This window comes from Rhinolophus hipposideros (assembly GCF_964194185.1).
Source record: "Rhinolophus hipposideros genome assembly, chromosome: 5".
NCBI lineage: Eukaryota > Metazoa > Chordata > Mammalia > Chiroptera > Rhinolophidae > Rhinolophus > Rhinolophus hipposideros.
Window position 1 is genome coordinate 101,519,404 of NC_138051.1, and position 23,439 is coordinate 101,542,842.

Genomic DNA, 23,439 nt, shown 5'->3' on the forward strand with positions numbered 1-23,439 from the left:
CCTGCCCAGTGCCCAAGAGCTGCCAGAGCCTGCACGCCTCCAGGGCCCAGAGCTGCCTCCGAAGCCTCTTATTAGGAGGGAGACTGGCAGGAAATGCTCGTGGAATTTCCCCGAGGGGCAGATGAGAACAACAAGCAAAAATGTACTTCCGAGGGTGCAGCCCTGCTGGGTTGTTAGCGTGAGAGCAGGAGCTCTCCTCGTCAGCAGGAGCTGGCTGGGCTGGCCTCCGTCTGCAAACCCAGCCACACGCGGGGTACATACGGGCCGGCACTTCAGCCACAGACATGGGCTGTTGCCATGACACGCTACAGGTGGGAGAAACGGATTTCAAATCGCCCATATAGCATTGTCCCGCTTTTGTAAAAAGTGCCCTCCAGTGTGTCCTGGCTGTCTACCGTCGGTGACCCCTGACCTCGTCCACAGCCCACCCCGCCTGCCCGCTCTGTGTGCCGGAGGCCAGCTGTGGTGGGCTCCTTGCCTCCAGCTCCCCTAGGGTTCGGGCCCCAGGAGGCCACAGGCAGTCCTGAAGGGAAAGGGGTCTGGGGTATTTAGCCCCTTGTCGTCTCCCTGTCTTACGTTCTGACCACAACCTCAAATGATGAGAGTGAGGGCTGCAGCTGACGCTGAGTGGCCCTTATTCTCGAGGCTGTGGCGATCGCTGGCCCATCCCTTCAGGCTCCAGGGTGCCCACGGCGGCTGTTATCACCCAGCGTAAGAAGCCCTTGTCCTACCCTTAACACTGCTACTGCCCTCCCTCCATCCACCTTCCTCAGTCAGCCCTGCCTGGGGGGACCCTGCCAATAGATAAAACTGTGTGTGAGTGTACGTGCAGGCATGAGTGTGCACACACGCTCACCCACAGGAGCGTGCACGGTGGGAGGCGTACCCAGATATCACGCGGTCCCCCGCGTACCTGCAGGAGTCTGCAGGGGCCTTCCCGAGTGTCTGAGTTGTGTGCTGTAGAGGCGGGCTCTTCCCTAACCAGACAATGCCCCCCACCTTCCCCAGCCCTGCTCCTTCTGGAACCTACAGGGCTCTAGACCCTCTGATGGCTCAAAGGCTTCTCACAGTTACATTGTTTGAACTGGATGCAAGAGTTGACCCGCAGCTTTTGGGGGATGGGTCACGTACCTCTCTAACAGTCCCTCATGCCTCCTTCTCATCTGGCCATTTATTTGTTGGAGATACGAGGTGCCCTGACCTGCAGAACGTCCCACACGGCACTTGCAGGCCGTGTCCCAGCGGGGCCATTTACCCGGTCCTGTCCACTGTGCTTCCGAAAGCAGCGGCTGGCCCTGGAGGCTGGGTTAGCCTCGGGATGGCCTGCGCTGCGGCCCTTCTAACGCGCCGAGGTTATCACCTGTCCTTCTCTCATTAAAGAGGTTCCTTGACACTAGTTAGTTGTCTTGACAAGCGCTTCACCCAGAAAGGCAGGATCAATGTCTGATTCTTTCCATGTAGTGCTTTTCGTGATAATGACGTGGTGCCTTAGCAACTTCCCAGGGTGACCTCTTCTTTCCACGGGATGTGGTCTCAGTTCGTAACAATCTCACATGACGTATGTATACGCAACGGTGTGGATTTTGTTGATGTGCAAAGTCCATCTTCCTGTCCTACCTCCTGATCACACTGAGGGCTGCCTTGCTTTCTCGGACGGTGAGATGCTCCAGGCTCCTCTCGTTCATTTCCTGCCCGAAGCCTCAAATTGGCCATTTCTCTCAGGACCCTGGTTCCTTTCAGTGGAAAATTGTATTTCATGATCACAGTCTGATTGCTAAGCAGGGGATCACTGCTTCTGAGCCTTTCTATGGCCAAGTTTGGGAAATACATGTGATTTTCTGCAAGAGGAAAGTACATCATGAATTTGTACTAATTATTTCCAATTTAAATGTAAGATTGGAGTGTTTTCATGTAACTTCTTTGATTTTATATTTACATTTCTTTGCTCTCATGTCAGAAATTATGCTTCCTAATGACATCTGCATAATCTCTCTAACATGATCTGCATAATGATAACATACTCTGGTAGACTCAACGTGGACACGTTTTTTTGCTATGGCCCCATCGCGAGGGGGAGTCCATTTTCCCATGTTTTGAAGCTGGTCTGGTCTTATGACGCACTCGGACCAAGGAAATGCAGTGGCGGTGACGTGGCATGACTTTAAGGCAAGCCCTTGGGAGAGGTTACAGTCTGTTCTTTGTTCTCTTGGATGCTGGGACCACCACACTACAAGGACGCCTCAGGTGAAAAACCACAATGGGAGGTAGAGCAGCTGTCCCAGCCACTCTAGGTAAGCCTGGCGCCCAGCGACTGCTAAATGCAGGTGAGGGAGCCCAGGTGAGGTCAGTAGGGGACCCAGAGCTGACCCACAGAGTTGCAAGAAGTCTACCTTGTTATTTGTGGGCCACCACATTTTGGGGTGGTGTGTTATATAGCAATAAATAAGTGGTACAGATGTTGGCTGGTACCAGGAGCAGAATGATGCCTTAAAAAATGCTGAAACAGGTGACATTGGAGTGAGTGGAGGTTGGGAAGGTGTGAAGCGACTGCTGGAGGCTGGAGAAAGGATGACTTTTGTTACTTATGAATAAATGACAAACTGTAACCTCTGGTAACTTGGAAGATAAAAGATGTACCTAACAAACTTGTAGAATATGGTTAAAGAGGTCTCCAGACAGAATGTTAAAAGTGCCACTTGGCCTCTTCTCGCTGCATGTAATAAAGTACAGAGAGAGAGAGATGAGCTAAAGAAGGAACTGTTCGATTTGTCAGCAGCCTTTACAGACCAAAGCTCCTGCACTGTCCCTCATACCTAGTATCTCCAACTGGTTAAAATATACAAAGTGAAGTCAGTCCTGGGTCCAAAGGTGAAATCAGGGCTGTGTCTGCGAGGTGCCTTTGGGAGATTTGAGGCAGTGCCTAATAGGCCCTGTCAGCCAGACAAAAGGGCTTTTGGGAACCCTAAGCATTTCATTCTACAACAGCCGTACATATGGCCTGAGAGAGAGAAATCTGCTGAAAAGAGAATTGTGAATGTGGCTTTGGGGTATAGAGCAAAGTTCAGTTGGATTCATAAGGAATCCACAAAGTTTTAAAGAGAATTGTATTAGTGAAAACACTGACAGATTGCACTAAAAAAGACAGACGGTTCAACATGGAAGGAGGCTTCTGGGAAGGAAACAGGTTGAGAAAGTTTCTGAGCTGCAAATATGGGATACTTTTTACGGAAAAGGAAAGGTTTCTCAGAGGGTGTCGCCCAGAGCAAAGAAGAACAATGTGTCAGAGACCCACGCCCCCCGAGGGGAACTGGACCTAATGGGGAAACACTGCTGCTGGAGTAGGGGAACCTGGCTGAATTTCATAACTCACCGGACCAGAGACTATGTGCTCCTGTCCCTTCCTTTTCTGAAGGGGAGAGCCTACTGAATTTTCTTGTCCCTGTCTCATCGTTGTGTATTGGGTGTGGGGGGGACAGACAACTGCCATGGTTAGCTCACAGGTCCGTATATTAGGAGAAGCCACACTCAAAGTCACTGTACCAGGGCCGTGTCCACCTGTGCACCACATCCCATGATTGGATGGCACCTCGGAGGACCTGAGGGGGACCTGAGGGAAGACCACAGCCGATTGTTGCAGTAGTGACTCCCCCACGAGTCACAGTTCCCTGTGTCCATGCTCCTTTGTGGTGTGACATTATCACCCTCCCAACAAGTGGGATCTAGCTCCTCATAGCTTGAGTTTGGGCTTGCCTCCTTACTTGTTGTGACCAATAGTATGTAGTGGAAGTGACATTGTACAATTTTGAGGCCTTGACAGGCCTTGAAGCTTCATCTTCAGTGTCTTGGGCTGCTTCTCTGTGACCTCGGTAGGCAGAAGTCATTGTAGCCTACTAGAGTATAAGAGAAACACTCCTACTGGGGTATAAGAAGAGTAGTCCTCCTAGGGTACAAGAGGAGCACGCCTACTGGAGTACACGAGTTGCTTGGAAGAGAACTGAGCTGCCCCCGCCAACAGCCAGTGCCCACTACCAAACACACAGATGAGGCCATCTTAAGCCTTCTAGCCCAGCTGAGCGTCCAGGTGACCACAGCCATGTGTGAGGCCAGGTACAGTCAGCAGAGGAACTGGCCATGCAACCCATGAAACAGAAACGGCCACAAAGCTGTGGGGTTTGTTACACAGCACTAGAGGGCTGACTCATACCTCTGCGAGCCAAGTCCGTACCGCCCGCACGATAGCGCTCCCAGTAGTATTGCCAATCGGATCACTGAGCATAGTTTCAGATTTCTCTGTTGTTCTGTCTTTAGGACACGTTCCACTGGGGGTACATTGTCACATGACCGTGTTTTAAAGGCATTTGAAATTAGTCTTCTCTGCATGGTTAAGCCACTGACTTGATACACAGATTCATTTGTTTCATTTTGATTTTTAGAGATTGCTTTTTTATTATGATTTAATTATTTTGCATTTCTCTGTTGAATTTTTTAAATTAATAGACTTTTTTCCCACTTCCTTCTGCTCCCCCCACCCCCCAGTTCAAGCCGTTGTTTCTTAGTCTAGTTGTGTAGGACACAGCTCCGTGGCCCGTGCTGCTGTTACGAGCCTTGTGCTCCCCCCGGCTCTGGCAGTCGGTCACCAGTCGTCGGTCGGCCGCTCACAGCAGCTCACGGCTGCTGGCCACTAACGATGGCTGCTGGCCACGCACGCTGGCCACCGACCACTCATGGCAGCACACAGCAGCCCACGGCAGCTCACGCCAACCTCCGGCTGCTCACAGCGGCCCAGCTCCAGGGAGAGCCGTTGTTCACAGTCTTACCTGTAGAGGGCGCAGCTCACTGGCCCACGTGGGAATCGAGCTGAAGACCTCAGTGTTAGGGGCACGGAGCTCCCACCACCTGAGCCACCGGGCCGCCCCGCCCTGTTGCTAACATCTGACAGGTATCACTGTATCACTGGGGCTCGTTTGTTATGACTGACAGGTCATCATCACCCAAGGTTCACAGCTGACATTAAGGTTCACGCTTGTTGTCTGTTCCATGGGTTTTGACAAGCGTATAATGACATGTGTCCACTATTATTGTCAGACAGAGTAGTTTCGCTGCACCAAACCCCCGTGCTCAGTCTATTCACCCCTCCTCCCCGCCCCTTGACAACCACTGATCTTCTGAGGTTGGTACACTAGATGTTGTCCCAGAGGTCCCTTCAACTCTCTTCATGGTTTTGGATTCTTTTTTCTTTTTGCTGTTCCGATTGGGTGTTTTCTGCTACCTTATCTTCTAAATCGCTGATTTGACCCTCTGCTTTATCTAATCTACTGTTGATTCCCTGTAATGTATTTTTCATTTCCGTTATTGTGTTCTTTATTTCTGACTGATTCTTTTTTACATTTTCCATCTCTATTTTTACGTTTCCTGTCTCTTTGTCGAAGTTCTCCCTGAGATCATTGAGCATCCTTATAACCGGTATTTGGAACCCTGTGCCTGATAGACCACTTGTCTCCCTTTTGTTTAGTCCTCTTTCTGGAGCTTTGTTCTGTTCTTTCATTTGGGGCATGTTTCTTTGTCTTCTCATTTTGGCTGCCTTCCTGTGCTTGGTTCTATGTATTGGGTAGATCTGCTATGCCTCCAGTCTAGTAGAGTGGCCTTATGTAGTAGGTGTCCTGTGGGACCCAGTGGCATAGTCTTGTCACCTGAGCTGGGTGTTCCAAGTGTGTCCCTTGTGTGGGTTGTGTGTGCCCTCCTGTTGTAGTTGAGCCTTGGTTGCCGTTTGCCCATCAATGGGAGGGACTGACCCTCAGGCTCATTGCTTGTGAGGACTGGCCATGACTACAGTGGAGGAGCTGTGGTGCAGGGGCCGACCCTATGCAGCAGGATTGTCGTGCAGGGTCTCAGCTCCCACTCCCCGCCCAAGAGCGCAGGACACGGTAAGGCCAAAAAGGAACACCCATGGAGCCATAAGTAGGGGAGTCAAACCAATATATTCTTGCTGGCGGCTGGGCTGGAGACACAGGAAGCAGGATCTACATAATCTGCCTAACAGCAGTCCGCGCTTGCCAGCCACCATCTTCTTGCTAGCCCCCATTCCATTCCTGCTAGCGTAGCCACAGCCGTTATATTAGTGGCCAATGGCCTACGGGTTACAGCTGACGGCCAACTAGCCACAGCTGCTGGCATCTGATCACAGTTGATGGCCATTTACTACCCGAGCCAGCACCTTTCTATGTGAGGCCGAGAGCCTGGAAACTGCTTTTTTGGGGTTTTGTCCCCACAAGGATTCTCTTTAATGCAGCTCTGGTGCCATCCCAGTCTGCCCTTTGGGTGTGTCACCCTTAGAGCTGGCTGGGTGATTCTCCAGCTCATTATGAAGCTGGCCACTGAGTGTATTAGTTCTGGGGCCTCTTGGGAGGGGTCCCACCACAGGCCAAATTCAGCTGCAGACTGTGCCCTACTCGGGGCCACCTGGCGTGAGCCACAAAACGATCCACAGATGGCTGGCACCTGAGCTGGGCTTGGAGCTGCCTCAAGAGGCCAGGCTGGCAACTGAGGCCAACTGCAGGTAGTTCCAGGCTCAGGGCGCTCAGCAGACGTACGGGACACAGATGCTTCTTGTTTGCGTTTGAGACTTTGAGAGGTTTTAGGAAAGTCTGCAGCATGAGCCAGGATAGGCCATTTGTATGGAAATGCCACTGGAAGCAGGTTGGGTGTGCTGAAGTTGGGTGGGGTGTGCTCTCTGGGAATCAGTGGGGTGGGGCAGACAAAGAGGGATAGCCAGTTTGATGAAGACTCAGATATGACTCGTAAGTGCATGCGTCTGCAGCAAGGGAGGTGGGAGGGCTCAACAAAGAAAGAATGGCTTCCACCAGCTCCTCTGTCTGGGAGAAAGCTGTTCCTCATGCTGAAGCCAAACCTCTCAGTTCCTCCTCGTATGTTCCCGGCACCTTTCAAGCTGCTGCCCCAGCACTGGAGCTCAGAGCCAGTGAATCCTCAGCAGGTAAGTCTGTGCACGGCCCCTTTAAGAGGAGCGTCTGGGAGTGCAGTCACCCTCTGTCTCACTCAGTCAGAAGTTATGGGGACTTCTCTCCCCAGCACTGGAACCCTGGATTGCGGACCCTCATGTGGGGCTGAGACCCCTCACTCCTTGCGGGGGGGGGGCTCTATAGCCGAGATATCCCTCCCGATTTTTCATGGTCACACGTGGGTGTGGAACCAGCCCGTTCCGCATCTCGGCCCCTCCCACCAGTCTTGAGGTGGCTTCTCATTTATGTCTGTAGTTGTAGAGCTTTGGTTCAGCTGGACTTCAGGCGATTGTCACTGATGGTTGTTGTGGGGACAGAGCCCCAGAAAGCAGTTTCCAGGCTCTCGGCCTCATGCGGAGAGGTGCTGGCTCGGATAGTGGATGGCCGTCAGCTGTGGCTGGTTGGCCATCGGCTGTGGCCATTAAGCCATTGGCCACTGATATAACTGCCGGGCTACGGAGGGGAGCCGAGGAGAGTGAAGGAGGAGACTGAAGGAGGGTAAGGAGAGTCGAGGAGAGTTGGTCGGTTGGCAGCAAAGCGGACAGCAGGTCGCACGACGTGTAAACCCAGCCTCCAGTGAGACCACAGTGGTGTGACTCCCCTACCTATGGCTCCGTGGGTGTTCCTTTTTGGCCTCACCATGTCCTGGGTTCTTATGTGGGGAGCGGGAGCAGAGACCCCGCAGGCCGCCCCACCGGACACCCCGCACGACAGTTGTTCTGTGGTTTAGTTGTAATTGATGTGGTCCTGAGAGGAGGTGAGCACAGCGTTTACCTACTCCGCCATCTTCACTGGAACTCGCTCGTTTCTTTTTAGTGCTGAATAACATTCCATTGTCTGGATGGACCACAGTTTATTTATCCATCACCTCCTGAAGAGCATATTGGTGGCTTCCAAGTTTTGGCCATTATGAATAAAGCTTCTATAACCATCCAGGAGCAGGTTTTTGTGTGGACATAAGCTTTATGTCATTTGGATAAGTACCATGGAATGGATTTCCAGATTGTGTGGTGGGAGTGTGTTTGTGTAAGAAGCTGCCACACTGTCATCCAGAGTAGTTGCACCATTTGTATCCCCACCTGCAGGGACAGAGGGAGCCTGTGGCCCCATGTCCTCACCAGCACTGATGGAGTCAGTGTTGCGGTCTCTCTGAAAGGTGTGCGACAATGTCGTCATTGTTATTTTACTTGCGACCCCTGGTGACATAACATTAGGCATCTTTCCCTGTGCTTATTTCCCCTCTGTATATTGCCTTTGATGCGGTGTCTGGTTAGGCCTTTCGCCAATGTTTTAATTGGGTTCTTTGTTTTCTTATTAAGTTTTAAGTGTTTTGGTGTATTTCAGACACCATTCCTGTATCAGATACATGCTTTGCAAAGATTTCCTCCCAGTCTTCACAGTGTCTTTTACAGAGCAGAAGTTTCATGATCTAATTTGGTTTTACAATGATTTGAAATAGTTACAAGATTCTGAAGGTCACGTTCAGAGAGGTTGGACTTCCTTCCCGACCCTCCCTCCTCTTATGGACAACTGTTTCTGTTCGTTTCGGTTTATTCTCCAAATTCTCCCTTTCTTAAATAAAAGGCGACCTATTAATCGCACAGTTCTTCTGCTTGCTGTTGAACTCACACCGTTACGTTGTGAAGGATGAACTGTAGGGTTCTTTTGACCTTCCTCGCCCCAGGTTTCAGGTGACCGCTCTCCCATCACGTGGATGTGGTGGTGTGTTTTTGCAGCCATCAGAACCCCCGTGACAGGGCACACGCGGCTGTTCCAGTCATGCACCTGCTGCTACGAGGGGTCCCACACCTTCTGTCGTCCCAGCGTGTCTCAGAGGCAGGTTCCCCGGCAGAGTGACCGCATCTGCACTTGGTCAGACCTTGTCAGTGTCCCCGGGTGGGCTGGACCCTGCCGCTTCCTGCCAGCATCATCCGAGCCTTTTCCTTCAGCCGTTAGAATAAGCCGCTCAACCTGGACAGGCTGAGTCGGATGAGGGCCTCAGTCTGATCCTCATTAGCTTTTCTCCTGTCACAGGATGTCCAGCCCCTTCCCACAGGTTGCGGGCCCATTTGCATTTCTTTGAACTACATGGTCCTGTCTCTGACACGGCAGATGTTTAAATCCAAAGGTGATATGAAGGCAAAAAGCCCCCTGTTCAATTCTAGCCCCAAGCAAGCTACTTTCAGGCTGGGGGCTCTTGCATCTCACGGAAATACAGGAAGTTCTGACTGAGTTTGGGGGTCCAGAGGGCTGCACTGAGGGCCAAGGGGGCAGCTGGAGGGGCAGAGCCAGAGAAGTGGGGGCAACTCAGTTTTCCTGTGTGTGTGTGATGAGTGGGGGAGTTTTGTCAAGTGAGAAAATAAATAGGGCCATCAAGGGAGGGTGGAGGCCAGGGCTAAGCGTGCAGGCAGCCCAGGGCGGCCCATGCCTCGGTCCAGGCAGGGGACCAGGTGTTGACTGAGGTCACGGAGGGGTGGCAGAGGTGATTGTAATCCAGTGATTGAAGCTGAGGTGACAGGCTCTCCTCATGGATTAGAAGTGGAGGGGGAGAAAGAGGGGAGAGAGGGACAGGGAGAGAGAAGAAAGAGACGGAAAGAGGAGAAAGAAGGAGAGGGGAGAGAGAGAGCAAAGAGAGGAAGAGAAAAGAGAGAGAGAAAAGAGAGAGGGAGAGAGCGAGGGAGGGAGAGAGAGAGAGAGAGAGCAAGCAGTCTAGGATGGTTCCTTCTGGGCCCAGGGCCTGCAAAGCAGGTGAACTGTGGGGCCATTAGTTGCCTGTGGGGAAGTGTGGGGGAGCAGTGGGGGTTTGGGAGGACAAACCCTTAGCCAGCAGAGGGACTGGGCAGCGGTGACAGGTGGGAGAAGCCAGGTAGCATGGGGTCCGGCAGTGTGGGGACATGGGACATGGCCAGCTGACAGGCGGGTAATGTGTGACCTGGGATTGTGGCACCAGGAGACAGGTGAGGCCACTGGAGGTCTGGCCAGGGCTGGGGGTTGTCGTCGTGTACCAACCACCCATCTTCCTCCCTGCATTGTCAAGCTTCTAGTTCTGGAAGCCAGTGTGCCTGCTCACTGCCCCTAAGATGCTGGGGTCTCTGCTTTCCCCACGTCTGCCCCTCCTTCCCAGCACCCTCTGCACTCTGCCCAGGCCTGTGTGGGCCCCGAATCTGCTGCCTTCTGGGCAGTGTCCCTGCCCTGAACCCTGAGCCCCGCTGGGTTGATGTCCCCTGCAGCCCGCTGTCATTCTAAGAGGCCTGGTCAATGTGTCCCCAACTTGCAGTGTGGCCTGGCACTGGTCCCGGGGGCAGGCATGTGACCACACCATGGACGGGCAGGGGAAGGGCTTGGCACTCTCCTCGGCCCCTGTCAGTGGTCAGGCGTTTTCCTTTTGGCTTTAAAGTGGCGTCACTTAGATGTAGGTCTCCTCAGAGGCCAAACCACTTAGAAGCCAACATCTGTGCTCAGGGAGGAAATCTTACAGAAGAGCAAAGTGCTTACGTGTTTCATTTTTAGAAATTCGAAGGCACAGATAGTTTACATTGGTCCAGACTTTATGTTACAGGGACATAAAATTCATGAAGCCACCTTGTGGCCATGACAATAAATCGGGGCTGGCAAAGGTCAGGTTCGACACGACTATCAACACCGCAGCGCCATGTTTCATTTAACGCCGTGTTTCATGCCTCCTTTGACATCTCCCAGGGCAGCAGCCAGGCAGCGGCAGCCAAGAAGCCGGCGGCGTGCTGTTCACAGCCCCACCGGGGACGCCGGGCGTGGCAGTGCCCGGCAGAGGCCACCTGCCTCAGCTGGTGGGTGAGCTGAACCCTCGGAGGGTCCCTCCAGGGATCCCGAGCAGTGCTTTGTCTCGCCCACCGGCTGCCCCAGGACGGGCCCAGGTCAGCTAGCAGATGCGTTTCCTGCGACACCATTATCTCTGGGCGGCCGATGGCGGCTCCGGGGGGCCAGGCAGAGCCCAGGCCGCCGAGTAATTGGACCATTCAGGAGTAAATTACCTGCAGCTGGAAACAAGACACTGTCTTTTAACTCGGGCATTATAAGGTCAGGACTCACGGCATCGCAAGGGAAAAGCAGTTATTGAAAAGCGATGGGAAAATAAAATTTAAAATTCAAAGCCGCGTGCGTGGCGAGGGTGGCGGGAGGCCCCAGGAGACGGGGCAGGGGGCTTATTTGCATCTTTATTTTGCTGACGCTGGAGAGCACGGTGTGAGGTCACTCTAATATCAATCTGATGGAAAAATAAATCCTGGAGCAAAGCGGCCCAGCGTTCGCGGAGACTGGGCAGGCAGGACGGAGCCTTACCGCACAGGCCAACGTGCAGCAGGGTCAGGCCCGGCCGTGTGACTCAGTCTCCCCAGCTCCATTCCTCCTCTCTGCTGGGAGCAGGCTCATCCCAGTGCCACGCCAAGGCCCCCAGCACGCATGTGTGGCCCCAGGCCTGCATCTTCCCGCCTCCACCCCTGAGCTGACCACCCAGCTCCCCTGCCCTCTGTGACCTCACCCTGGGAGTTGTGGGCATCAGGTGGGCACTTCCAAGGGAGTTTCCCTTTGTGAGATCCCCACACGTGGGGCTTCTCCATGGGGCCAAGCTTTATGGGATATGAGGAGGGCCAGCGGACAGTGTCCCCGGCCAGCAAACAGGCTCCGAGCCATAAAGGGACTTGCCCCCCCGCAGACGATGGGGTCCCAGGTGACACGCAGCTCTGAGCTCTCACACCGGTTTCTCTTCCTGGTCTCCTCGTAGAGCCCTCCTTGTGCCTGGCACAGAGCCCAGGCCAGGGCACGTCGCAGCAGGACCTAGAGAGGGTAACATCCACCCCCCAGCCCTGCAGAGCAGCGGGGAGACCAGGCCGGGTAAGGGAAGGTTCACAGCACAACGCTGGATGAGAAACCTCACCAGCACGCGGCTCCCTTCTCCTTCCCAGTGCTTCTCCCCACCCTGTACCTACCCCCCCCCCCAGGCCCAGGCCAGCCCCCCAGAGTCCGCTGCTTCCAAACAGAAGTGCTTACAGGCTGGGAGCCTCGTGTCCTGCTCTAGACGCTCATGGCTGCGCACACAAAAAAATGGGCCCCGAGGAAAGAGCTTGGATCGGGATCACCCAGAGAGTTGGTCTGGGGGATCTGAGGCCAGAACAGCCTGGCCCAGACATCAGGGCCGCACAGGGAGATACACGCATGCCCACCAGCGCCCCCGCATGTCCTCGGCCGTCCACTGCCTTCAGCTGGAGCCTGGGCTTCCGGAGCACGGAAGAAATGGATCTATTTGGAGAGGAACAGAGAGCACTGCCCAGGGCACTCCACGCTCAGCCCAGCAAGCCACCTGCCTTCCCGGGGACTCACTCTCCCCTTGTGATAAAGGGGGCCACTTGTTCAAGTTCTCTGAAGCCAAATAGCCAACGACGGGAAGCTCCCCGCTGAGGGAGGGTGGCATGAGTGGCTGTTAGTTGTTCTGCTTTGTTTTCATAGGATTGTCTGCTGTCTCCCACTCCTGTACCAAATTGGGAGAGGGCTTGGCTGGCTACAACAGAAAGCCCCCAACCATCACGAAGTCAGTGTGATGAAAGTGTGTTTTTCGTTACATTTGTGAAGCCCGCAAAGGTCAGCCCAGGACAACTGTGGGGCCCCCTGTCAGGACCCTGATGCTTTTGCCTGTTGCTCCACTGCTGTGACTTTTATTCATGAGGTCAAGGTGGTTCAGCTTGAACAGCGTGGTTCAAGGTGGCTGTTGGTGCTCCAGCCACTCCCTCACGTGCCAGCCAGCAGGGAGGAAGGAGACAAAGAGGGTACGCCTCCCTCCCCTGTAAGAACACGTCCTAGAGTTGCACACACACTTCTCCTACTTTCCGCTGCAAGAGGAACTTGGCTGAACTGTGTTGCCTGTGAGACTGGCAGTTGTTATTCCTGGTGGCTGTGTGCCCAGCTGAAAATTGGGGGTCCCATTACTCAAGAAGAAAGGGAGCACAGATATTGGGAGCAACTAGGAACCTGTGCATGCACTGGAATTGTACAACCGAGAAAAAGTGTTCTGAAGACCTGGGATGAATAATGAATTTACTTTTCAGCTAAAAGTAGAACTTACCGACCACAGACCCAGGAAGAAGGGCTATGGTCCACGTGGAAGTTCTGAAACAAGAGAAGGGATGGAGAAAAAGGTGCAACACGTGGGTAAGAATACGGGACAATATGACACAAAGAAACAATGCCTGGTTTAGGGGCTAAAAAGAACAGGATGGAATCAAATGCTTGGGAACAATTACATCTAAAGGGGAGGTAGGTGGTGGGAGTGAAAGCACCCTCAGAGCTGAATTGTCGGGGACGGGGTGAGAGGATTATTGACTATTTTGCTCATTTTCTTGCTGGTGACTCTAAGTTTAATTTTATTAACATTTTATATAACGTACATAAATGTGAGTGTTTAAAGAATACTAATATCGGTAACAATGACAATAGCACCAGTTAACGACGCCCGCAGTGAAGCATACATTTCTAATTACATTCCCCTCCCCCACGCCTCCCGCCGGTCCCGCTAACATGAATTATATTAATCTCTCCCTTGCTGTTCTTATCATTTTAACCATTTATGTTTATCGTCCCAAATAAGATATGGTTTCGTTTCTGCTGCTTTTCAAACTTTATGAAAGCAGAATCTTCCTTTGTATATAATGTTTGTGCCTTGAGTCTTCCATCTACTACTACAGGCGTGAGGTCCGTGCATTTTAACGCTTAGGGTGTCACTCCTTCGTCTGCACTGTTCCGTTGCGGGAACGTATCACAATGTGTTTGTCCTCCCCACCGTAGAGGGACATGCATGTTGTCTCGGCGTTTTGGCGTCACGGTGCTGCTGTGCACACCCTGGTCCAGACCTGCAGGCACACAGGTGCGAGCCCTTCTCCGGATGAGCTCCTGGAGGACTGCAGTTGGCTGCAGGAGTGATGGACCCCCTTACTTAGGCCGCCGGGCAGGGACTGGACAGCTTGGCCCCTGGGCCTCCTGGAGTGGCCCTGCCCATGGGCTCCACGATGACAAACAGGACTGCCATTCTTTGCCATAATGTGAAAGGTTGGGGAGCACTGCTCTAAAGATGTGCCCAGTGGGAACTGCCGGCTCATGGGTTCTCTGCGTGTCCCTTTACTAGGTGTGGCAGAGCACTCTCCAAAGTGACCTGACTGCTGTCCCTGAGAGCCCCTGTTGCCCCACGACCGTTCCATTCCCTGGAATTGAACCACTTTTTAATTTGTGCAAATTTGGTTGTAAAATGGTATCTTACTGTTTTTTAAAATGAACTAATACCCTGTTTTCCCGAAAATAAGACCTAGCCGGGCCATCATCTCTAATGTCTTTTGGAGCAAAAATTAATATGAGACCTGGTCTTAATTTAGTATAAGACCAGGTCTCATGTAATGTAATGTAATATAATGTAATATAAGACAGGGTCTTATATTAATTTTCGCTCCAAAAGACACATTAGAGCTGATTGTCCGGCTAGGTCTTATTTTCGGGGAAACATGGTAGAAGTTATAATACATACAGTACAATCAGTTGTAAATTACTGAACTCGTATAAACACACACACACAGCACTCGTCCAGTACTGAAAGGCTGTGACAAAGCTCAGTAGTTTATCCACCCCTTCCCTGTTCACTCCACTCTCCCTCCAGAATCTACCATTAGTAGCTTTTAAAATAATTTTTCTGGCATTTACACATCCCCATATTTCTAAATTGTGCACATGTGTGCTGCTGGCTTTTGACCCAGTTCCCAAGATTTCTTAGCACGGTGGCTGAGGATTTCGGCCTAGTCTGCTGTCCCCGCTGCGGCCCCTCCCTGCCGCCCAGTGCAGTTGGATGACAGCCCCTGACCAAGCCCGCTCGCTGGCAGACACCCACCCTGTCTGTCCTACACCCACAGCTTCACCTGCATCACGCTGCTCTCCAGCTTCCTTCCTTCCTCTCCGTTTCCGAAGGTTATCAGTCGTCTTGCTTTTCATTAAGTAGTGTTTTCTCACCCGTCACTAATTCTTCCCACACTTCCCAAGATCCCTTCTGGGCACTTTTCCACGTCATGTGTTCCTGGAGGCCTCCGCCTGGCGCCCCCTCCCGTGTCCCAGGCTGGCTGCTCTGCGCTGGTGCCTGGCCCTGCTCCCGGCGGAGCCCAGTTCCCGCACCCCACACATGCTTTCCTCTTTCCTGCCTTACTTGCCTGTTTAGGGGGAAGCATTCTGCTGTGGTTATGTAAGGATAAGAAGAGGGTCCGTCAGGAAATGCCATGGTGGTGGCAGCCCTCAGTGTCTGGTCTCCTGGGAGCTTTCCTCTCGTCTGCCTGGTGGCCCTGGGCTCCCCCTTCGCCATTGTCCCCGAGGGTCCCTTTCCTTCTCTCCTGTTTTCTGGATGCTGTGGCTTCCGCGCTTTCTCCCTGGTTTTTAGGGAGCACACCCACCCATAGTTCACTGAGGAAAGACACACAGGAGGTGAGCTGCCTAGACGCACGTGTGTGAAAGCACCTTTCCCCCCACACAGTTGGTGGACGGCTGGTGTAGACACGGAGCTGTGAGCTGGAAATCATTTCCTTTAGGATCATGAAGGTGTCACCCCATCGTTCTCCTGCTCCTACGTTGCTGTTCTGAGGGCTGGGGCCACAGTGTTTCCTCTGGACAGTTCCTCACGTCCCATCAATCAGGACGCAGAGCTGTCTGTCCCCCCGAGATCCCCTCTTTAAAGTAACCCCCCCGCCATCGTCCCTAACCCCTGCCGACCACCATCCTGCTTTTCGTCTGTACAATTTTGTCATCCTTAGGATACTACATACATGCAGTGATAAAGCACGTGACCTCTGAGGCTGGCCTTTTGTCACTCAGCAGAGGTGACAGCCATGCACGTATGTCACTGGGTGCCCAGTTTGCTCCTTTCGATTGCTGAGCGGTGTTCCCCGGTGTGGCGGACCTGTTTGCCTAACCATCCACCTACGGGGGACTTTTGTTTTTTCTCTAGTTTTTGGCTGTTGCAAGTTAAGTTGCCCTGCACCGTCACGTACAGATGTTTTCTGCACCAACGTCAGTTTTCATTTATCTGGAACAAGTGCCCAGGGATCATTTGCGGGGTCGTATGGTAAACGCATGTTGCCTTTTTAAGAAGCTGCCGACCATTTCTGGGTGGTGAGCCATTGTACGTTCCCAGCAGCAACATAGCGAGGTCCTGTCTTCTGGCCCGACCAGCGCGTGGCGCTGTCGTTATTTTCTCGTTTAGCTGTCCTGCGGGGTGTGTGGGGGCAGCGCTGTGTTCTAATCTGCATTTCTCTAACGGCTGTGAAGCCGCCCCCTTAAATTTGGTGCTCTGCCACCTCTTGTGCCGCGTCTTGGTCCTGCACTGCCTCCACCCTGCGTCCCCACTCCCACAGACACCGGCTACCACCCCTTCCAGAGTGCGAATATCCTTGGGCACGAATCAGGTAACCCACAGTTTTTCCCTTGTTAGCCTGCAGTTTATCTTTCTCCAGGTTGCTAAGGAACCCACGGCTTGTTCATATGCTCTTTAGCTTCTAGAATCTTGTTTTTGTCTCCTATTCTGGTCTTCTCATCCTTAATGGTTTATGTCATAAAAATTCTCGTCACTATAGTTTTAGTGGGAGTTTGGAGAGCAAGTAATGAGACGCGTATGCTCAGTCTGTGATCTGAACAAGAATGCCCCAGGGGATCATAAAGCGACACGTCCTTGGCCGCCCGTGAGGCTGTGCTTGAGTGCAGCGTAGATAGGCCACACGTCCCTCGCCCGTGACGTGCTCACTCACTCAGGGCTCCTTCTCCTACGGGGCTGCCCTCCTTCTCATTGATCCTTAGGCAGCCCTTAGTATTTCACGCGTTAGCTCTTGTCAGGTAGCTGTGCTGCAAATATTTTATCTCCGGCTGTGACGTTTCACTTTGTGATTTCTTCTCATGAACTGGCTTTTCTGATTTTAACGTAGTTGATTTTGTTGAGATTTTCCTTTATGGTTTGTTCCTGTATGAGAAGTCATTTTCTCTCCTACAGTTGTTCCTGGTATGCTTTTCATTTTTGTCTTTGATCACTTCAGATTTCTTTCCAAGCATGGTGTGAGGTTGGGGTCTGTCGTCAGTGTTTTTAGTATAGGCAGCCAGTTTGCCAGCGTCTTATCAAGAGCTCTACCTTTTTCACACCGACCTGCACTCTTTACCACAAGTATGTTTCAAGTTTCCACAAACGTGCCCTTCAACTGGGCTCTCGTTCTCTCCCTCTGCTCTCTTTGTCCACCCAGTGTGTGTGGCAAGGTCTAATGACTGCAGCCTTATCATAATTACTGACGTTCAGTGGGACAAGCCCCTCAGCTCACTCTTCTTCTCCCGGGCTGTCCTGGCTGATCTCTCACTCGCTCATGTATAAGATTTAGAATCAGCTTCTCAGGTTGCAGGAAAAGACATCTGGGGGATTTTTGTTCTAATTGTATTACATCTTTAGATAGTTTGGGGGGGATACTTTGTGAAATACGTAATATGTCTTTACTTTTACTTGGGTTTTCTTAATGTCTTTAACTAAAGCTTTAATAATGTTTCCCATAAAGTGTTTATATACTTCTTCTTAATTTTATTCCTAGGTATTTTATACACCTTTTACTGATATTGTAAATGGCATTTAAAATTTTGTATTTTCTGACTGATCGTGGTTCATGCTGACAAATGGAAATGCAAATGGTTTGGGTTTGATTTTACATCCATCAGTTTTGCTAAATTTCTTATTATATATATATTTTACATATATACAGAAAGAAAGAAAATATATATACAGAGGGTGCCAAAAATGTATATACATTTTAAGAAAGGAAAACTGTATTAAAATTGTAATACTCAATATATACCGAAAACAAAAGATGAATACCAGTCACGTCTGACTTCTGCAATTACAAGAGGTGCTCAGAGTGGTTCCCATCAGCGTCCAGACACTTCTGATTGCGGCGAACTACTGCTTGAGCAGCGCTGACCTAAGTGTCCACTTGTGTACATGTTTTTGGCAGCCCCGGTGTATGTGTGTATATGTGGAGAGACATATACACATTTACATATGTTTGTTTTTGCTTGTTCTTGGACAATCACACCATCTGGAAACACTGATGGTCTTTTCACTTTTCATTTCTTATGCACTTATTTCTCTTCTTTCTTTCCCGAATTGGCTGGGAACTTGGGTCAACTTTTTAAAATTTTGTGATAAAATACACATTACATAAAATTAACTATTTTAAGTGTACAATTAAGGGGCATTAAGTTCATTCACACTGTTGTGTAATCCCACCCTCAACTGTCCCCAGAACACTTTCATCTCCCCAAAGAGAACCTCTGTCCCCATTAAACACTGACTCCCACGCCCCCTCCCCCAGCCCCAGCCCCATCGTCCACTTCCTGTCTCTACAGATCTGACTTCTCCAGGGACCACATATGAGTGGAGTCATTCAACATGTATCCTTTGGTTAACTTTTGACTTTGTATATAAGCATATTAAATATGAATAAACACTAAAATAATGTAAATGGTATGTATAACATCCAAACCAGTAGAGAAGGAAAAATAAGAAATAAAAAAAAAGCTGAATTCACACAAAGGCCAGGCAGGAGAAGGAAGAACAGAACAAAGAAGTACAAGCAGGAAAGACATGATGGAGAAATCAGGGGCCGGGGCCTGTGAGTGGCCGTCCACTGCTCCTGGTTACTGCCTGCAGCCCCACTGTGGGCTGGCGGAGCACATAGCACTCCAGCTCCCGCACCCGGGATCAGCTGGCCCGGCTCTGCGTTTCTTGAGGACGAGAACCTGCAGGGGTCTCTCCACCCGCACAGCCTAGGGCCCAGGCCTGGGTGAGCTGTCTGCCTGCAGACGACTCTGCCGAGAACTCTGAGAGGTGCGGTGGTCCAGTCGTAAAGCAAAATGAGACACTACGAAGAGTTTAATCGTGCACACGTGGCAGGCATTGCATTTAATTTACTGCTCTGCAAAATTAAAGTCATTTGGGGTTTTCCATCACTCGCGCAGCATGGAGTTATTTATTGGACACTGTCAGAACTGAGGGGGATTTGAAATTCAGGTCAGGGAAAGCCAAGTTTCACAAAGGCCGGTCTGAGTCCCCAGGGGCCTGGCCAGCTCAGGACTGCGCTCCTGTGTCACTTTGCTGCAGCAGCAGGGAGGGGAGAAATTACTCTGCTCACCTCCCCACGAGAAGCCTGAGGCTCCGTGAAGGTTTCTGAAACGCCACCTCTCCGTGCTCCCGTGCTCCCTGCTCCGCACGCCCTGGGCTAACTTCTACAACCTCAAAGTGGGCTGTTTTATGCACCTGCCCTCATTCAGTCAACTCAGGTGCCAGGGGAATGCATGCTCCCACCACACCCATCCCTGCAGGGAAGGTGTGATCACCTGGGGGTGGGGGGGACAGATCTGAACCCAGGCTCTGAGGAATGCATGTCTGGGTTGGCGCTGTCCACCCAGAAGGTGCTCAATCTGTGATGCAAAGAGACCTGGAGGCAGTGGGCTTGGCCCTTTTTCTTGGCCCCGGGAGGAGGGCCAGGGCAGGCTCGGAGCCTTTCTTGAAGGAAAGAGAGAAGCTGGTTTGAAATACTCCCCGGCAATCTCCACGGCAGACACCATACATACACTCCCTTCAAAGCACTTGCCCACGTAATTACTAGGACTAATTGAAGGGGGGGGGGGTCCTCTGGCCAAGCCTCTGGGCTCTAATTAGCCAGGTAATAAGACTGTTTGTGTCAATATGTCTAGGCAGACGGAATGGCTGCTTGGCGGCTGCCTAACGAGGCAAGGAGTTGGGGTGGGTGGCCCTGGTGAGGCCCATTGGTGAACCAATGGGCCATGGCAGACCCCTTGCACTCTTGTCTGCAGGCCCAGGAAAGACAAGTGGAGGCTGGCGTTGCCCAGGGCAGGCAGCCCACCATTGTCACTAGTCCTGAGACCAGCAAGGAATTCCCCTTCCCGGCTGGTGTTGCTCTGCCACCTGGGGGGGGGGGCTCACAGCCTGCGTTGCCAGGCAACAGGCTGGGTGTCAGGGCACTCACACCTCTTGAGTCTGACTCCACGTGGATTCCTTCAAGAAGAGAGACAATGGAGGCATGCTGCCGAGTGGGCAGAGGGCAGAGCCCCTGTGCTGGCAGCCCTTTCCCGCATCTCTCATTCCAGCCCCACCATCTTCCAGAATAATCAACAGAGGCTTGAAAAGGGGAACTGGCTCAGCCTTGCAGCCTCAGGGAGGCAGAAAAAGAGGTGGTGATGAGACAGGGTCTACGGGTGGGCTTACCGAATCCTCGGCATAAAGAGCAGTGTCTGGCATGTGCTAGGTGCTGAAGAAGTATTTCTTGCATGAATGAATGAATGAATGAATGAATGAGTTTCATCTCCCCCTCCAGGCAAAGTCCACATACAGCCCAGGTCGTAGTGTGACACTCACAGTGCAGGTGACCTCTGGTGTCCACTCCCTCCTTCGCGCGCTGTTTGAGTGCATTCCCATGAAATCTGCTTTTCTTTTGTGTTGTCCACATACAGTTGTGTGGGATGGATGTACATTTCTTCTGTCCTTGTCCCCAAACATTGACACTCCGGTGTCCCCAGCACATGGCATGGTACAGCTCAGCGGTGAACTCTCGTTCAGCAGAGCGGTTTTTTTTCTGGGTAGGTCCCCTGAATCAAGGTCACCCCATGATATAGGAGCCTTGTTGTTCTGGCCATATTGCAAACTGCATCCTGGAAGTCACGTGCCAGTGCACAGGCCACCGCAGGGTGGGCACAGGGTGAAGTGAAGCTGCGTCAGCGCCAAACCCCAGGGAAGCACGAGGCCCAGGCATAAGGGCAGAGGAAAGACGTTTTGCAAGCTGCCATTCTCCATGCCCCCAGGGCCTTGTCTCTTGTGTGTAAAACGTTATGGCCCTGATAGAGGAGATCGTTGGTGATGAGCCTAACAGTCCGTCACAGGGCTGGCTCCTTGCCGTCCGTACCAGACACCCACCCCCACCCCAATTCCTGGAGGAAGCACAGATTCAGATTCGGCCAGTTACCAGCTCCACTGCACACTGGGTGCCTGGCCCAGCACGAGCCTTGTGGGAGCTGAACAGGGAAGAAGAGAATGAGAAGTTGGCAGAGGGGGAGTAGCCGGTGCCCGGAGAGCAGTGAGGGGTTCAGCCAGGCTTTTTCCTGAGGGCACCACCAAGCATTTTAGGCGAGGTTTTTGCAAAAGCACACGTCCCCCCATGCACCACCCCTGCTGCGGTCTCTCCAGCTGCAGGACCAGGACACACCTGCCCCGCGGAGAGTCTGCGTGGCTGTCCCCACGTCAGTCACCTCGGCGGTGTGGCCTCCCTGTGGCGGGGCGCCAGAGGAGGCGGGCCTCACATTATCACCTGGTGTGACAAAAGCTGGTGTGTTCAAGGGCTGTTGCCAAGGCCCACCGCCCTTATCCACAAGCAGTCCTGTGTGGAGCGCAACAGTCCTCTCCAGACAAAGTCATTAAAGTGAGGAAACCGTCGTGACCTCCTGCTTCCGCGCCAACACACGAAGGCCTTGGAATCGTCACTCTTGTCCTCACAACGGGTGGGGGGGGGACAAACCGGAAACCCGTCACTTTTCTCAGACGCCTCAGAGCACAGAGGGAAAGGCAAACAAAGAGGAACAAATCTGAGATTGCCCAGCGGGCGCAGAGCCACCAGATGGGAGCTGACAGGAACCCTCAGGTGGGAGCTGGGGCTGCAGGAGGCTGAGTGCTGGCCCGTGACCGAGAAAGGCCTCGGGGCTGCTGTCCTGGGGGTCCCAACACTTTTAGGGGCGTGTCCTCCAGAAACCTGGCCACGTCCTCTTGGGAAGCTCAGAGGAAGGTCCCAGCATCTCGGGAGGTGGCTGGAGGACATTAGTGGCCCAGAGCCTTCCCCATAGCAAAGGCCAGGCTCCCGAGGAAAGGAATTGCCAGAGAGCATGTCTCCAGCCTCGGCCTGGGAGAAGGGGTTCCGCCCACCCCAGCCCCCTGCCACCTCCCTCTTCCACCTTAGGACAAAAACCAACAAGCAAACAGCAGGCCACGGGCCAGGGCTTTGGGGAAATAGCCTGAGGACACCGCGAAGATGAGGAGAGTGGCCATAAGCGGTGCCCTCGGACCCGGAGGCCACAGCGCAGGTTATAGGCTCATTACCACGGACTCAGCTGGAAGGTGCAGGGCTGTCCCTCCCCACAGGGCCCCCTGTGGTGACAGTGGCTTCTGGGAAAGGAAGGCTCTCTGAGGTGGAGGACTTGGGGAAGCCCCAAGTCACCAGGGGAGCTAAAAATGGAGGCAGTAGGGGAGTTGGAAGGCCCTGGCACCCCGGCTATCGCAGCCATTAAACACGGCCCACGTCCTACCTGAGGTAGCATCAAACCTCCCACAAGGCCCGCTTACCTCGCTTCCCACTGCCCAGTCCAATATGTTGGTTTTCCAGCAGAAAATTGTAAGTCACGCCGAAAGAGAAGAAGAAACACTGTCTGAAGAGACCACGCTATCATCAGAAGCAGGCTCCAACACAACACGGATGTTTGAGGGGGTGGGGTTGGCCACGAGCAGCGCAGGGGTGTCTGCAGGCCCCTTCCTGCCAGCAGGCCCCCAGGTCGCGCCCTGTGGCCGGCACTGCAGCCCCCACCCCTGGAGTGTGGGCTCCAGTGCAAAGGGGAGGTGGGGGAATGGGCGGGTGGAAGGGGTCGCAGGCCAGTTGAGGGCTGCTAGGGAGGGGACGGCATGGCTGTCCCTGGCTTGGCTGCAGGGCTCTGAGTGCTACAGACCTGGGCAGCCAGGAGAAGACTGAGGATCGCTGTCACCACCCCATCCCAGCTGCCCCAGCTGGTTCTCTCTGCCAGGAAGTGGTGGCCGGAGTGGACAGGACGGCCCGGGGGCCCGCGGTGGGGGCCTCCATCACTGCCACTGCTGGGGTACCCAGCAGCGTCCATTCTGGGGGCCGCAAGGGCTGGCTCTGGAGGAAGGCTGTGACGCTCGGCGTCCAGGAGACTCATCCTCACTGCTGCCCACTGAATGTTAGTGAGTCATAAAGGCGGTGGAGCTGAGCTGAAGTATCATCCATGCTTCCAATGAGTCTGGATTATTGAAACCCCAGGCGGGCGGGAGGTGTGGGCCGAGGCGGCGTGGCTTCACAGGAGCAGGTGCGTGGCTGTGTCTGTAACTCTGAGCGTGGACAGAAAGGGGCCTGCAAGGCAACAGGTGGTTCTGCCAGGCAGAGCTCCTGGCTTCGCTGGGTGGGCCACGAGGGGACAGCCCCAGCACCTCCAGCCCGCCCTCGACCCCTGCCCTCCTGGCTCACGAAACCCTGAGCTGGGCCTGCTCCAGAGACCCCATGGTCACCAGGAAGGGGGCCGAGATGGCCACCACAATAGGCAAGGTCAC

The 23,439-nt window shown here is 53.0% G+C and overlaps 1 long non-coding RNA gene across 1 annotated transcript; it reads right to left on the reverse strand.

Annotated features, from left to right (window-relative positions):
• Positions 1-18,451: 18,451 nt before the first annotated feature.
• Positions 18,452-23,170, reverse strand: LOC308497949. Its single transcript, XR_013993389.1, has 3 exons — positions 22,824-23,170; positions 22,447-22,529; positions 18,452-21,655 (listed from the first exon to the last, which is right to left on the reverse strand). It is a non-coding gene; the product is annotated as an uncharacterized lncRNA (long non-coding RNA).
• Between the last annotated feature and the right edge of the window lie 269 nt (positions 23,171-23,439).